Source organism: Dromiciops gliroides, chromosome 4, assembly GCF_019393635.1.
Source record: "Dromiciops gliroides isolate mDroGli1 chromosome 4, mDroGli1.pri, whole genome shotgun sequence".
In the NCBI taxonomy this organism is placed as follows: domain Eukaryota; kingdom Metazoa; phylum Chordata; class Mammalia; order Microbiotheria; family Microbiotheriidae; genus Dromiciops; species Dromiciops gliroides.
Window position 1 is genome coordinate 283,919,939 of NC_057864.1, and position 16,073 is coordinate 283,936,011.

Sequence of the window (16,073 nt, forward strand, 5' to 3'; positions counted from 1 at the left end):
ATACTCTCTTAGTTTACTTATGGTATCATCCTGTATGTGTAAATCATGCACCTATTTTGACCTTATTTTATTATTTGACGTGAGATGTTGGTCTATGCCTACTTTTTTACCATACTGTTTTCTTGTTTTCCGAGCAGTTTTTGTCAAATAATGAGTTTTGTTCCAAAAGCTTGGATCTTTGTGTTTATCATGTACTAGATTATTATAGTCATTTACTATTGTGTTATTTCTATATATTCTATTACACTGACCTACTTCTCTGTTTTTTAGCCAGTACAGGATTCTTTTGATAATTAACATTTTATAATACATTTTGAGATCTGGTACTGCTAGATGACTGTGAAATTCTTCTTAATTGATTCCCATGCTATCCTTGAAATTCTGTTTTTCCAGATGAATTTTGTTATTTTTTCTAGCTATATAAAATATTTTTGATAGCTAGATTGTAATGGCACTAAGTAAATAAATTAAGTAGGATTGCCAATTTTGTTACATTGGGTCTGTCTACCCATGAACAATTAATATTTTTCCTCCAATTGTTTAGATCTGACTTTATTTCTGTGAAATTTTTTTTTTAGTTCTTGTCATATAGTTGCCGTATTTTTCTTTTCAGGAAGACCACCAAGTATTTTATATGGGTCACAGTTATTTTAAATGGAATTTCTCTTTCTATCTTTTGTTTCTGGACTTTATTGGTAATATGTAGAAATGTTGACAATTTATGTGGGCTTATTTTGTACCCTGCAACTTTGCTAAAGTTGTTAAAAATTTCAATTAGTTGTTTTTAAGTTATTTATAATTCTCTAGGATTTTCTAAGCATAATGTCATATCATCTGCAAAGAGTGATAGTTTTGTTTCCTCATTACCTTTTCCAATTTCTTTAATGTATTTTTTTTTGTGAGGCAATTGGGGTTAAGTGATGCCCAGGGTCACACAGCTAGTAAGTGGTAAGTGTCTGAGGCCGGACTCAGGTACTCCTGAATCCAGGGCCAGTGCTCTATCCACTGCGCCATCTAGCTGCCCCTCTTTAATGTATTTTTCTTCTCTTATTGCTATAAGCTAACATTTCTATTACAATATTAAATATTGGAGGTGGATAATGGGCATCTTGATTGACCTCTAATTGTATTGGTAAGGCTTTTAGCTTATATGCATTACAGATAATACTTGCCAATGGTTTTAGATAAATAGTAATTATCATTTTAAGGTTAAGGATCTCAAATCAATGTCATATAAAATCAGCTGAAAGTTCAGGAAATTTTTAGTTTGGAGAAGAGAAGACTCAAGGAAAAAAAGATGATATACATTCAAAAGTTGACACATTGAAGAAGTATTAGATTTAATGTGATTGACCTCAGAGGACAGAACCAAGTGAAATGGGAAGGGTTGCTCTCATGTTAATATTTGGAGGTTTACTTTTGTTTTTCTTTACAAAAAGCAACACAAATATTTTGTTTTTGTTTTTGGTGTGTGTGTGTGTGTGTGTGTGTGTGGCAAGTGGGGTTAAGTGACTTGCCCAGGGTCACACAGCTAGTAAGTATTAAGTGTCTGAGGTCGGATTTGAACTGAGGTTCTCCTGAATCCAGGGCTAGTACTCTATCCACTGCACCACCTACCTGCCCCACAAATATTTTTAAACTTGAGCAAGTTTGGGTTACATAAAAGGCACTGTAGGAAGGTGAAAGGAAAAGGAATATTGCCTAGCACATTTCAAAAGAGAAGAGGAGAATAAGAGTATTGTCCATGGAGATGGCCCAAGCCTTTTTTTTTTTTTTTTTTTTTTTTTTACTGAGCTTGCTCGTGACCTTCTGAATTAACTCACAAGAAATTATACCATGAGCAACATGGTAAGCTCCTCAACAGTCTTGGTATTCCAATAGAATTATCATAATTGTATGGCTCAACTACCTGAAGGGGAAAAATAAATTGCCCATAAAAAGCCTTAATCTGATTTTGGTGGATAATTACTTCTTCTGAGTACACGAAATTTTCACAGAAGTGGATCTACAAAGCATTCTCTATTAGTCATAGTTTGCTAGAAGTGATCTGCTGCAAGGGATGGCTGGCATGATGCTTTTTCTTGCTTCTTGTGCTAATATAAATCTTACTGGAAATTCCCAAACAGCCCCTGTCAAGGAGTGAGCTATGGTGAGGATTCACTAATGAATTGGATTAGGGGAAGAGAATACTAGGCTACAGAGCCCATTTGTATGGGATATCATGAGAGAATATTTCATAGTCAGGAAAAATATGAATTCTTTGGATTTTAACTATAAGGTTTCCAAAGTTCTTTCTGTGATTCTCTGGTTCTGGAATTTTGTAGATATATAAACAGAGCAAAGGATAAATTGCAGAGAGGAAAGAACATTAGAACAATAGTCTAGAAATATGATAGTGAAGACCTGAGCTTTGATGTTAGCTATTGGGGATGGAAAGGGAAAGGAATAAACATTTACATAGCTTCCTATTTTGTGCCAGCACTGTTCTAAGCACCTTAGAATTATAATCTCATTTGATCCTGACAAAAACCCTGGAAAGTTGTTGCTATTATTACATTTTATTTTATATTGGAGGAAACTGAATCAAGCAGAAAGTGACTTCCCTACCATCAAACAGCTAATAAATATCAGAGGTTAGATTTGAACTCAAGTCCTCCTGACTTCAGACTCAATTATCTATTCGCTGCAACATGCTAGATATGAAGGTTTGGGTGGAAGAGATATAGTGCAAGCTTCTTGAAGGCATGGACTAATTTTCCTATTACTGCATAGGAAGCAACTAGCCTAAATCTTGCACATAGTAGATACTTACTAACATTCTATTATTCGAGTAAATATGCAATTTTATCAGTTAAAAGTTCAAGGAAGTGATTCACCTAAGAGTCCATTATTGCTTGTCTGTTCTATAAGGTTCCTTTAGAGAGATTCCCAATAGTTAACAATGGACAACCCACAGGCTGTTTTCAATTTTTCCTGGCATCTCAAATGTACCAGTCAATCAGCTTGGCTATCAATTTGTCATGCTTTAATAAATGTGCTAATTGTGATTATTTTTAAATTGAAGAAGACATAGCAACTAATTTACTGACAGAGAAGGAGCAAAAAAGAGATCAAATATAAGACTATAGTTTTGATCATGGAGGACTAGGTGAATCATGATTCTACATATATAGATGAGATTGAGGGCAAAGTTGGTTTAAGGATAAAGATAATTTGAGTTGGATATGCTGATTATCTTATAGAGGATATCCAGGTAAAAATATATTGTATATGTTTTTGATACAGACACAGAATTCAGGACAAAAGTCAGGTATAAAGATGTAGATTTGAGATTCTCCTATAAAGAGATTGTATTTGAAGGTACATTAACTTCCTTATATATTTATATATGTATTTATGTATGTGCATATATACGTGTGTATTCATATATACACATAAATGTATATATGCATATGTGTGTAGAAATATATACATATATGTGTGTTCTACATATAGAGAAGGCGAAGGATAGAACTTTGGAGAATTTCTATCTAAATAGCACATACATCAATAGGACAAGGAAACAGTAAATGAGAAACAGAAATAGGAGTTAGGAATGTAACAGGATAACTAGGAACATGAAATGCCATAGAAGATAAGGACAAGGGAATGTCAAGTTGTTCAACAGTATTGAATGTATCATAGGGATCAAGAATGAGAAGAGTTGTGTTTTATCTAAATTATATGGTTGCCAAAAGTTTTTGTGGTTTCTAAATTCTGTTTGTTAAGTTTTGGGGGGCCAGGCTGGGTTTTCTAAAATGTTACTACCTATATATTAATTAATATTTATATAATAATGACTATTGCTCCATTTTAGACAGTATTGATTATTAGTGTATATTAAATATTAGAAGAGTATTGGCCATGTAGCAGTTAGTAGAAGCTGAAATACTGCCCTCACCCCAAGTACAATATTCTGGAGGAGCACAATGTCCTTGAACAATCTACGCTGTCCTAAGAGGAAATGTTCACCAATCAACAGGTGGGGTCAGACAAGTGTATGTCCCAAGATGGCATGGGGCAAGGAGGCCTCATGTGTTTCTTGACTTTTATCCTCATTTTTTTTGTTGTTTGATTGTTTGTGTTTGTTTTGTTTTGTTGTGGGGCTGGGTCACACAGCTTAATAAGTGTTAAGTGTCCTGAGGCTGAATTTGAAACTCAGGACCTACTGAATCCATGTACCAGTGCTCGATCTACTTACTGCAGCATCTTAGCTGCCCTGTACTTTTATGGATCTTTTGATTTATCCTCTGAGTCTACAATTTCAGGGCAGTTCTCCTTGATAATTTCCTGGAATATGGTGTCTAGACATTTTTCTTGATCATGGCTTTCAGGGAGTGCAATACTTCTTAGATTATCTCTCCTGGATCTATTTTTCCAGATCATTTTCTTCTATTTTTTTCAGAATTTTGATTCTCCTTGACAGATTCTTGGTGTCTCATGGAGTTATTAGCTTCCATCTGCCCAATTTTAATTTTTAAGGCATCATTTTCCTCAGTAATCTTTTGCACCTCTTTTTCCATTTGGCTATTTTTTTCTCTCATTTGGGCAATTGTATTTTTTTAAGAAATTGTTTTCCTCAGTCAATTTTTGTGTTTCTTTTTCCAGTGTAACTCATTTCTCTTATATCATTTTTCCATTTTTTCTTCTACCTCTCTTATTTGGTTTTTAAAAGCCTTTTTGAGCTCTTCAAAGAAGGCTTTTTGGTCTTGTGACAAGATCATCCTCACACTTGAGTCTTCACTTGTAGGCATTTTGACAAACTCATCTGAGTTTGAGTTTTGGTCTTCCTTTTCACCATAGAAGCTGTCAATGGTAAGGATACTTTTTTGTTTATAACTCATGTTGTAGCCTATTTTTAAACTTATAAAGTTGAATTCTACTCCTGGGGCAAAGGGGTCATGTTGGCAAGCTTCTTACCACTCTCAGCTGAGCCAAGCTGTGCTGAGCCCAGCTGTGCTGAGCTTCCCTCACCTTTCACCTTGGTGAGACAGAACTTTCCTGAAAGAGATCTCAAAAGGAAAACCTCCAGGAATATTATAGCCAAATTCCAGAACTCCCAGGTCAAGGAGAAAATACTGTAAGCAGCTAGAAAAAAGGAATTCAAATACTGTGGAGCCCCAGACAGGATAGCACCAGATCTAGCAGCTTCTACATTAAAGGAGTGGAGGACATGGAATATGATATTCCAGAGGGCAAAGGAACTGGGACTTCAGCCAAAAATCACATACCCAGCAAAACTGAGTATAATTTTTCAGAGGCAAAAATGGGATTTCAATGAAAGAGGTCTTTCAAGCATTTGTGATGAAAAGACCTAAACTGAATAGAAAATTTGACTTTCAAATACAAGATCCTGGAGAAACATAAAAAGGTAAACAGGAAAAAGACTTCATGAGGGATATTAAAAGATCAAACTGTTTATATTCCTACATGGGAAGATAATAGTTTGAAATCATAAAAACTATCTCAGTAAGAAATTCAGGGGCAGCTGGGTGGTGCAGTGGATGGAGCGCTGGCCTTGGACTCAGGAGAACCTGGGTTCAGGTGTGACCTTGGACACTTGATAATTGATGGCTGTGTGACCCTGGGCAAATCGCTTAGCCCCGGATGCCTCACCAAAAACCAAAACAAAACAAAACAAAAGTTCTTCACAAGAAATTCACAGAAGATAGAGCTGAACTGAATATGAAGGGATGATATCTATAAAGCATTTATGTTTTGTTCTTTGTAGGTTAGACGGGGAGGGGTGTCTTATGTCTGGGGGGGGGCCTCCTGGGTCCAGGGCTGGTGCTTTGTCTACAGTGCCACCTAGCTAATCCATGATGATATCATTAAAATAGGGTTGAGGTGTAGGAGGAATAAACTGGGGGAGGGAGAAGGGGAGAGATGGTCTGGGGAGAGGTATTTCACATGAAGGAAATAAGAAGAAAGCTTATGGAGGAGAGTAGAAGAGGGGGAAGGAGTTGGGGAGTGAGTGAACCTTAATATCATCAGAATTGGCTCAAAGAAGGACAAACATACATACTCAAGTAGGTATAGTAATATACTTTTGCCCTGGGGGGAGGGAGGGAGAAAAGGGGGGGAAGGGAAGGAGGAAAGGGCAGATTGGGGGAGAAAGCAGTAAAAAGCAAAACACTTTCAAGGAAGATGAAGATGTTGTGCATGACTGCACCAGTATGACATATTGAATTGCTTGATCTCATAGGGAGGGTTGAGGAGGGAGGGAGGAAGAAAAACTTAGAACACAGAATTAGCTCAGGGACCCTGATTTCATTGGAGTGGGCTCATGGAAGGAATAGCTTTCATACCCATTTGGGAGGAGCAATCTATTTAACCCTTCAGGAAAATAGGAGGGGAAGAGGACAAGGAAGGAAGGGTGAAAAAAGGGAGGGCAGAGAGAGGGAGAGCATAGTCAGAAGTAAAACACTTCTGAGGAGGAATTGGTAAAAATAAGATAGAGTAAATATCATGGGAAGGGAGTGGGATAGAGGGAAATAGTTATGATGGTTGATTTATAATGGCAAAATGTATGGTACCTACTTTGCTGGGCTTTTGTGAAGATGATTCTCTGTCAAGCTTAAGGTTGATATAGAAGTTGTGATGAACAGGATGCTATTGGGAAAACCAGGAGAGACCTACATGAGCTGAAGCAGAGTGAAATGTACTGTATACAAAATAACAGCTATAGTGGGGGATGATCTGCTGGGAAGCATGTGGTTGTTTTCAGCAAGGCAATGATCCAATGTAACCCTGAGGGACTTATGAAGATTGCAGCCCATCTACGGAGAAAAAACTGATAGTGTCTGAAAACAGATGGAAACACATTTAAAATATTTTTTTTCTTTTCCTCTTTGACAATTCCTTAATCTGAAGTTTTGTGGGTTTTTTTGACTGTTTTCTCTCACAACTAGCTAATATGGGAATTTTTCAGTGACTATTCATGTATAACTTATTTTGAATTGATTGAGTTCTTGTGAGTGGGGGGTGGAAATGGAGGGGGGAAGAGACGTTGGAACACAAAGTTTTTTAAAAATTGATGTTAAAATTTTGTTTTTATATATATTTTGGAAAATAAAATTCTATTCAGAATTTAAAAAAAAGAAAGAAAAAGAAAGAAAGAAGAAAACCAAATTACCAGTATCAAAAATGAAAGGGGTGATTTCACTAACAATGAAGTGGAAATTAAAGTATTAATTAGGAACTATTTTGCCCAACTTCATGCCAATAAATGTGACAATTTAAATGAAATGGATAAATATTTACAAAAATACAAACTGCCCAGGTTAACTGAGGAGTAAATAAAATATTTAAATAAACCCATATCAGAAAAAGTAATTGAATATGCCATTAATGTACTGCCAAAGAAATAATCTCCAGGGCCAGATGGGTTTACAAGTGAATTTTACCAAGCATTTAAAGAACAATTAATTCCAATATTATACAAATTATTTGTAAAAATAGCTGAAGAAGGAGTTCTACTAAATTCTTTTTTTGACACAAATATGGTGTTGATACCAAAACCAGGCAGAGTCAAAACAGAGGAAGAAAATTATAGACCAATTTCCCTAATGAATATTCATGCAAAAATCCTAAATAATATATTAGCAAGGAGATTACAGCAAGTGATCACCAGGAGAATACACTATGACCCAGTGGGATTTATACCAGGAATGCAGGGCTGGTTCAACATTAGGAAAACTATTAATATAATCAACCACATCAATAAGAAAACTAACCAAAATCATATGATTATTTCAATAGATGCAGAGAAAGCTTTCAACAAAATACAGCACCCATTCCTAATAAAAACATTAGAGAGCTGAGAATAAATGTATTGAATGTTCACTCTTATACAATAATTTCCAAGCAACTTGAATACATATTCTAGTACTACCTATAATCAGCAAAATCTAGAAAAAAATTATATAACCAGAATTAGGGAAGGGAAGAGAAAATTTGGTATATAAATGGCATATGAAAGTTACTATATACATGTACATATATGTGCAAATATATAAACATGTATGTGCATTCCTATATTATGCATATTTATATGTGAATATATGCATTGTATGTTTACATATGTATACATGTGAATATTTCTATATACATGTACGTGGATGCATTTAAAATTGATATGTGTGTGTTTCTTTTAAATGTCCAATGTTTTAAAACTATAGGTATTATTCAACAAATCCCTACTTTGCCCTCTCCTCACTTTAATCATCCCTTATTAGAATGTAAATTTCATCAGAATCCAGTTTACTTCATTCATATTGTATCCCTTGCATAGTGCCTGCCAAGTAGTAGGCACTTAACAAATACTTACTGATTTGCTTAATATTGAGCATATAAAAAAAAAATTAGTCAAGGAAAACTCACTAAAAAAGTAACTATGCCTGTGAAGGTAAGAAGCGCTGAAGATCTGTGGTCCCCTATTTCCATCAAACATTCTCCCATATCAAGATTTGTCATTAAAATTAATCTGCTTGGAGCTGAATTTTAGCATTCTTTCCTTTTTATTTTACTATTTACAGCATACATTGTCCTCTTGATTCTAATCTCCCAAACTAAAAATCATCAGGATGTATTAAAAGTATTTTTGTTTGTTTTCAAAAATGATGTTGATTTTCTTAATCCATGATCTGATTTATAGAGTTGGTAGAATCAGCAAATGTAATTTTTATCTATGTAGTTTTTTTTGTTTTTTTTGTTTTTTTTTTTAGTGAGGCAATTGGGGTTAAGTGACTTGCCCAGGGTCACACAGCTAGTAAGTGTTAAGTGTCTGAGGCCGGATTTGAACTCAGGTACTCCTGACTCCAGGGCCGGTGCTCTAGCCACTGAGCCATCTAGCTGCCCCCTATGTAGTTTTTCTAATACTAGAACCCAATTAACTGTACCTTCTTTCTTTCTTTCTTTCTTTCTTTCTTTCTTTCTTTCTTTCTTTCTTTCTTTCTTTCTTTCTTTCTTTCTTTCTTTCTTTCTTTCTTTCTTTCTTTCTTTCTTTCTTTCTTTCTTTCTTTCTTTTTTTGTTGAGGCAATTGGGGTTAAGTGACTTGCCCAGGGCCACACAGCTAGTAATTGTTAAGTGTCTGAGGCCAGATTTGAACTCAGGTCCTCCTGAATCCAGGGCTGGTGCTCTATCCAGTGTGCCACCTAGCTGCCCCTGTACTTTCTTTTAACAATAAAAATACTATCCATTATAATTATTTAATGCCCAAAAGAAATAATTACTTTTGTAATTGCATAAAAAGTCCTTATCATTGGGCTTTTTCTGTCTTGCATTATTTATATAAATAAATAATGTACATGTAAAGGTATGTTCCTCTAGTCACTTATATGAACAAATGTTTTTGAAGTTGTGACTAGCTGAATTTTTTATATTTTGAAGTGTTGAATTAACTTGCCTTATATTAAATTACTTACTTTGAATCTTCCAATTATATTGAAACACAATCCTTCATTCAGACAGTTGATGCTGAGCAGTCTGCAGTAGTCAATTACTTCCTCACAGTTTCTTCCAGTAAATCCTGGCATATATCTGCAAAAATCATGAGTGTGTTTTAGAAGATACACATTTTAAAATACACTGTCACCCCATTACATTACAAAGTTAGAATTAAAATATAGTCTTCCAAGGATAAGAATAATTTATTTTTTATAACTTGTTATTATGGGATAGGGACTGCCATTTTAAGTTCATTTATATTGGGCAGTAGTTTCAAACTCCAGTCAGAACCAGATTAAAATGTAATTGGGAAATGTTTAACAAAATACATTAAGAATACCTTAAAACATTTGATTAAGTTATTTTGTAGTAGGGAACTCCTAGATAAAGAAACTACTTCTATGAATGTAGGTTGACATTTTCTCCACAACGTATAGTATTAGAAAGCTCAAGAGAGCTATGAGAGGTGACAAGCAATAAATGTAAGATGTGGAACTTGAATGCAATCTTCCTGTGTTACATGCTACCTGTCTATACACTTAACCAAATGGCTTCATGATATGATATTCACTTTATTTTGAATAAATTTTTAGGGAAAAGCACTTTTTTTTCAGGAATAATCACTGAGAACATTATTTTATAACTGGACAGTCTTAATATTATCTTTTGGGAATTCATGTGTAAAATCAACCTTGAGCTAAAATGATATTTAACAGCAAACTATAGGTTTTGGAAAGCTATTAGGAGAAATGAGTCTATTACCTAGAAATGGGGGGGGGGGGGAATGATGACAAATGAGATTAAGGACCCGTAAGCAGAATCATTATGCACTGATGATTAGCTACTAGGAGACAATAATGACATACTTGAGTTTGAAGAAATAGTGTAGGGAGCCACGTGTTGAGGATAATAGCATGACCACAGTTTGGATTTGTTTAATTATATTATAGATTTCTTTAAAGAAAGAAGCTAATATTCTGTTCTCCAGTAGTTCATTAGCTCTACTCTATATGGTGCCTAGAGGATGATGTGAAGACTGTGAACATGTGTTACTTGGCTTGGCTTCCTTTGCTCTCATTCTCATTAGTTACTAAGAAATCCCAACCCAGCTCCCTGTAGTCAAAGGTCACTTTCAATATGTTTTCTGATCTTTTTAATAATATTTATTTTCCCAATCACATATCAGGAAAATTTTTGGCTTCCATTTTTACAATATTTTGAGTTCCAAATTTTTCTCCGTCTCTCTCCTCCCCCCGACCATCTTCCAAAAATGTTTAGTCAATTTGATATAGGTTACATATGTGGAATTATGTAACAATGTGAAAGGAGAAAGGAGATCAAAAGAAAAACAACAAAAAAGAATAAAATAAGTGAAAAAGGTATGCTTTGATCTTCATTCAGAGTCCATTAGTTCTTTATCTGGATGTGGATAGCATTTTTCATTCATGAGTTCTTTGTAATTGTTTGGACCACTGTCTTCCTGAGAAGAGCTGAGTCATTCATAGTTGCTCATCCTACATGTTTTCCTGGTTCAACTCATTTCACTATTCATTAGTTTTTACAATGAATTTCCAGGTTTTTAATGAAATCTGCCTGTTCATCATCTCTTACTGAACAATAGTATTCCATTACATTTACATACCATATCTTGTTCAGCCATTCTTATTGATGGCCATCCTCTAAAATTCCCAATACTTTGCCACCACAAAAAGGACTGCTATAAACATTTTTGCACATATAGGGTTCTGTTTTTCCTTTTCTAGGATCTCTTCAGGACATACACCAAGTAGTAGTATTATTGGATCAAAGGGTTATGAAAAGTTTGGTTGGCCTTTAGGCAGCGAGTTCCAAATTGCTGTCCAGGATAGTTGGATCAATTCAAAACTCCACCAACAGTGCACTAGTGTTCCAATTTTGCCACATCATCTACAACATTTTTTTTGTCATTTAGGCAAATCTGATAGGCGTAAGGTAGTACGTAAGTCATTTTAATTTGCATTTGTCTAATCAAAAATGATTAGAGCACTTCTTCATATGCTTATAGATAGCTTTGATTTCATCTGAAAACTGCCTGTTCAGTATCCTTTTGCAAATTATGAATTGAGGGATCCTTTTATTTTTGCAAATTAGACTCAGTTCTCTAAACATTTGAGAAATGAGGCCTATATCAGAGATACCAGCATTTTGCTTTCCTTCTAATTCTGATTGCACTGTATTTGAATATAATATAAACTATTTTAAATTTCATAATTCTCACTATGTTTTGTTTGGTCATGAATTCTTCCCTTTCCCATGCATGTAACAAATAGATTATTCCTTGCTCTTCTATTTTATTTGTGGTGTCACCCTTTATGTGTAAACCATATACCCATTTTGACCTTATTTTTGGAATACGGTATGTAAAACTAATCTCTACCTAGTTTCTGTCCTAATGTTTTCCAGTTTTCCCAGAAGTTTTTGTCAGTTACTGAGTTCTTATTCCAAAGGGTAGAATCTTTATGTTTTTGAAACACCAGGATACTATGGTCATTGTATATCTAATCTATCCCACTGTTTCACCACTCTAAATCTAAGCTAGTACCAGGAAGTTTTGATGATTACTACTTTATAATATAGTTTGTCATTTGGTATGGTTAGGCCATTTTCATTTTCATTTTTCATTAATTACCTTAATATACTTGACCTTTTTTTCTTCCATATTGATATTGTTATTATTTTTTCTAGCTCCATTAAATAATTTTGGGTAGTTTGATTGGTATGGCACTAAATAACTAAATTAGTTTAGGCAGAATTTTGATTTTATTATATTGTCTCAGCATACACATGAGCAATTAATATTTTTCCCAAGTGTATAGATCTGACTTTATTTTCATGAAATGTGTTTTGTAATTGTGTTCATATAGTTCCTGGGTTTATCATGGCAGGTAGGCTCCCAATTATTTTATATTGTTTACAGTTATTCTAAATGTAATTTTTCTATTTCTTTTTGCTAGCCTTTGTTGGTTATATGAAACTTCTAAAGTGGTTAATTATTGCAAATAGTTTTTATTTGATTCTCTAGGGTTCTTTAAGTATCATATCATTGCATTTACAAAGAGTAAGAGTTGTATTTTCTCATTGCCTATTTTAATTTCTTCTATTTCTTCTCTAATTACTCCAGTTAATATTACTAGTACTATATTGAATAATAATGGTGATAATAGTCATGATTATTTCACCCCTAAGCTTATTGGAAACAATTCTAGCTTATTCCAATTATACATAATGCTTGCTGATCATTTTATATAGATACTGCTTATCATTTAAAGGAATGCTCCTGTAAAGAATTAATTGTTATTTGAGGTTTTTATGACCCCATCTTTTGGCTAGAATTAAAAAAAAAAACAAAACCTTGGCACACGCACTGGCCTCTGGGGCTCCACAAATGGCACAGTACTCCATCTACTCGCTGTAGCCATTGCCATGGCGCTGGCACCTCACATCATCACCACTCCCTGATACCTACATGGGCCTGGCAAAATTATACTGATTGGAAGCCTAGTGAGTGCAGTCATGTGATTGTCAGAGCAGCCAGCCAATTGGCTTGGGACTGTGTGTGGTCAGCCTGGGGTATGCTGGGAAAAAGGGAGTTTTTCCGGCATTCTAGCTTGAAGCTGGAAGGTGACAGGACGCTGCTGTGTGTTCTCAACTGATTCCTGGGCTATGGTGTTGTTCAGGTTGTATAATTTCCATTTCCCTATTTTATTTCCTTTCCCTTAATCCTACTGATCCTGTTTGTGTTTTTTTTAAGATCGCTCTTGTTAAATAAATCCTGCTCTGGTTTGAGGGAAGCTGCCTGTCTCCTTCCTTGCCCCAATATTGCGGCAAGCCACTTAGCTAACACTCCCCAATTAAAAATTGGTTTCCATACTCCCCTTATTCCTTTGCTCTCTATTATTTTGTTGTTGTTGTTTAATAAAATGGGTGCTATATTTTTTCAAAAGATTGTTCTGCATCAATTGAGATAATCATATAATTTCTCTTGGTTTTGTTATTTATGTGGTCAGTTATACTGATAGTTTTAATTATATTGAATCAACCCTGAATCTCTAATATAAATCCCACCTGGTTATAGTTTATAATCCTTGTGACATATTGCTCTAATCACTTTGCTTGTATTTTGTTCAAAATTTTTCCATTACTATTCATTAGAGAAATTGGTCAATAATTATTTTTCTCTGTTTTAACTCTTCCTGGTTTAGGTATAAGCATCATATTTTTATCATAAAAGGAGTTTGGTAGTACACCTTGTTTGCCTATTTTTATAAATAGTTTATATAGAATTGGAATTAATTGTTCTATAAGTAAGTGTTGGGTAGAATATACTTTTGAACCCACCTGGCCCTGGAAATTTTTTTCTAGGAAATTGGTGAATAATTTGTTCAATATCTTTTTCTAAGATGGGGCCATTTGGACATTCTATTTTCTCATCTACTAATCTGAATAATTTATATTTTTTAAATAGCCATAAATTTTCTTAGATAAATTATCAGATTTATTGGCATATAATTAGGCAAAATATTTTCTAATGAGTACTTTAATTTCTTCTCCATTGTTAGTGATTTAACCCTTTTTTAATTTGTTAAACATTTATTGAGAACTTTCTATACATAAAAACCTCATGGGTTACAAAGATGAATAGGACAAGGCCTTTATCCTAAAGTACTTTCCAATGCCAGGCCATTTCCAGGTGTCCTGATGTATATCTTGCCACTGGACACAGATGACTCTGGAAGGGAGAGTGGGGTTGGTGACTTAGCACAGACCTCCCTCACTGAAATCCAACCTTTTTCATTTTTGACAATTGGTATTTGATTTTATTCTCTTTTTAAAAAAATCGCATTAACCAATGGTATATCTACCTTTTTTCTCATAAAACCAGCTCCAAGATTTATTTATTAGCTCAATATTTTTTTACTCCCCATGTTTGTGATTCCCTGCTCCCTATCAATATTATTAATCTCACCTTTGATTTTCAGGATTTCCAATTTGGCACTGGGTGGCAGATTTTTAATTTATTCTTTTTTGTAGTTTTCTTAGTTGCCTGCCTAATACATTGACCTGTTCTTTTTCTAGTTTGTTGATTTTTTCCCTATCTTTTATTTTTATTTATTTATTTGTTCATTCATTCATTTGTTCATCGGTCGTTCATTTATCTATCTATCTATTTATTTATTTGCAGGTCAGGGGTTAAGTCACTGTGTGTTAAGTCACACAGCTAGTTAATGTCAAGTGTTTGAGGCAGAATTTGAACTCAGGTCCTCCTGATTCCAGGACCAGTGCTTTATCCACTGTGCCACCTAGCTGCCTCTTTCCAATCTTTCACATGTCTATTTTGTTTCTCTCTCTCGCTATCTCTCACATTGCAATAAAGAAGAAAGCCTACTTGTTTTAATATTTATTTTATTTAGTAAGACAAAACACTATACCTTTAAAAATTTGGAGTAGTTATGAAATATAGAAGATTAAATAAATATGACAATGCTTTCATATTGGTATTAAAAGAACCTTATTAAGCCACATTTTCATTTCAATGATAAAAGAATTAGAGAGTGTGTTTTACTAGTTTAACTGGAATGATGAAAACACCACATGATGATTAAGTTTCATGATTCCCTCACATTGTTCTCCTTTGTGGTTTACAATTAGAAAATAAATGGTGATATCCATGATCATTGAAAGTATATGTGCCCCATTTCTCCATAGAAGACCAAGAAGCAAATGCAGTATCCTTTCTAGCTAAAGGAACTGCTTTTCTCTTCCCCCTATATCTTCAAGGGCAGTATTTTGGACTAAATGCTAGTGTTTTAAGTCTTTAGAAGAGGGCTATTAAGTATAATAATGAGACAGAACACTCACTTAACCATGTCAATTGTTTTGCTCTCCTCATCACAGAAGAACTTGACATTGCTTTAAATAGTTCACCATCTTATTTTTCCGCCCCCCTTTCATTTAATATTTTCTGCTGGTTGAGCCACCTCGAAGTTAGACACATTCCCCATCTAACAAGAATCCCCAGATATTCCTCTAATTGCTTGAAGATTAAGATTGGAGAGAATTAATCCTATTTTGTTTTGATTTCTGATTTTTATATCTATTCATAATAATTTCTATGAATAATAGATTTGAGTTTTGGTGACTACTACAATAAATTTTGAAATGGTAAAGAAAATCCCATTTTCATCAACAAACAAATATAAATTTAAATTTACTCTAAATTAAAAATTAGAATATTTTTTTTCTTTTAATGAGGGCAGGAACTCCCTTTTGCCTTTTTTGGTATCCCCAGCAGTTAGCCCTGATATTAGGACCCTGTAAATGCCTTAATAAGTATTTATTGACAATTGACTGTCAGACCCTACCTCCAAATCATTTAATTTACATAAATATCATATTACCATTACATTGAAAGTATGGTCAATTAAATAGAATCAAAGGAATAGAATACTTTTCTTACTGTATTCCTAACCTAATTTTAGATGCTTTGTTCCATGTAGATTCGAGTGCAGAAAAGAAAGGTATATATAGACCTAGGGGTCAGACTAAA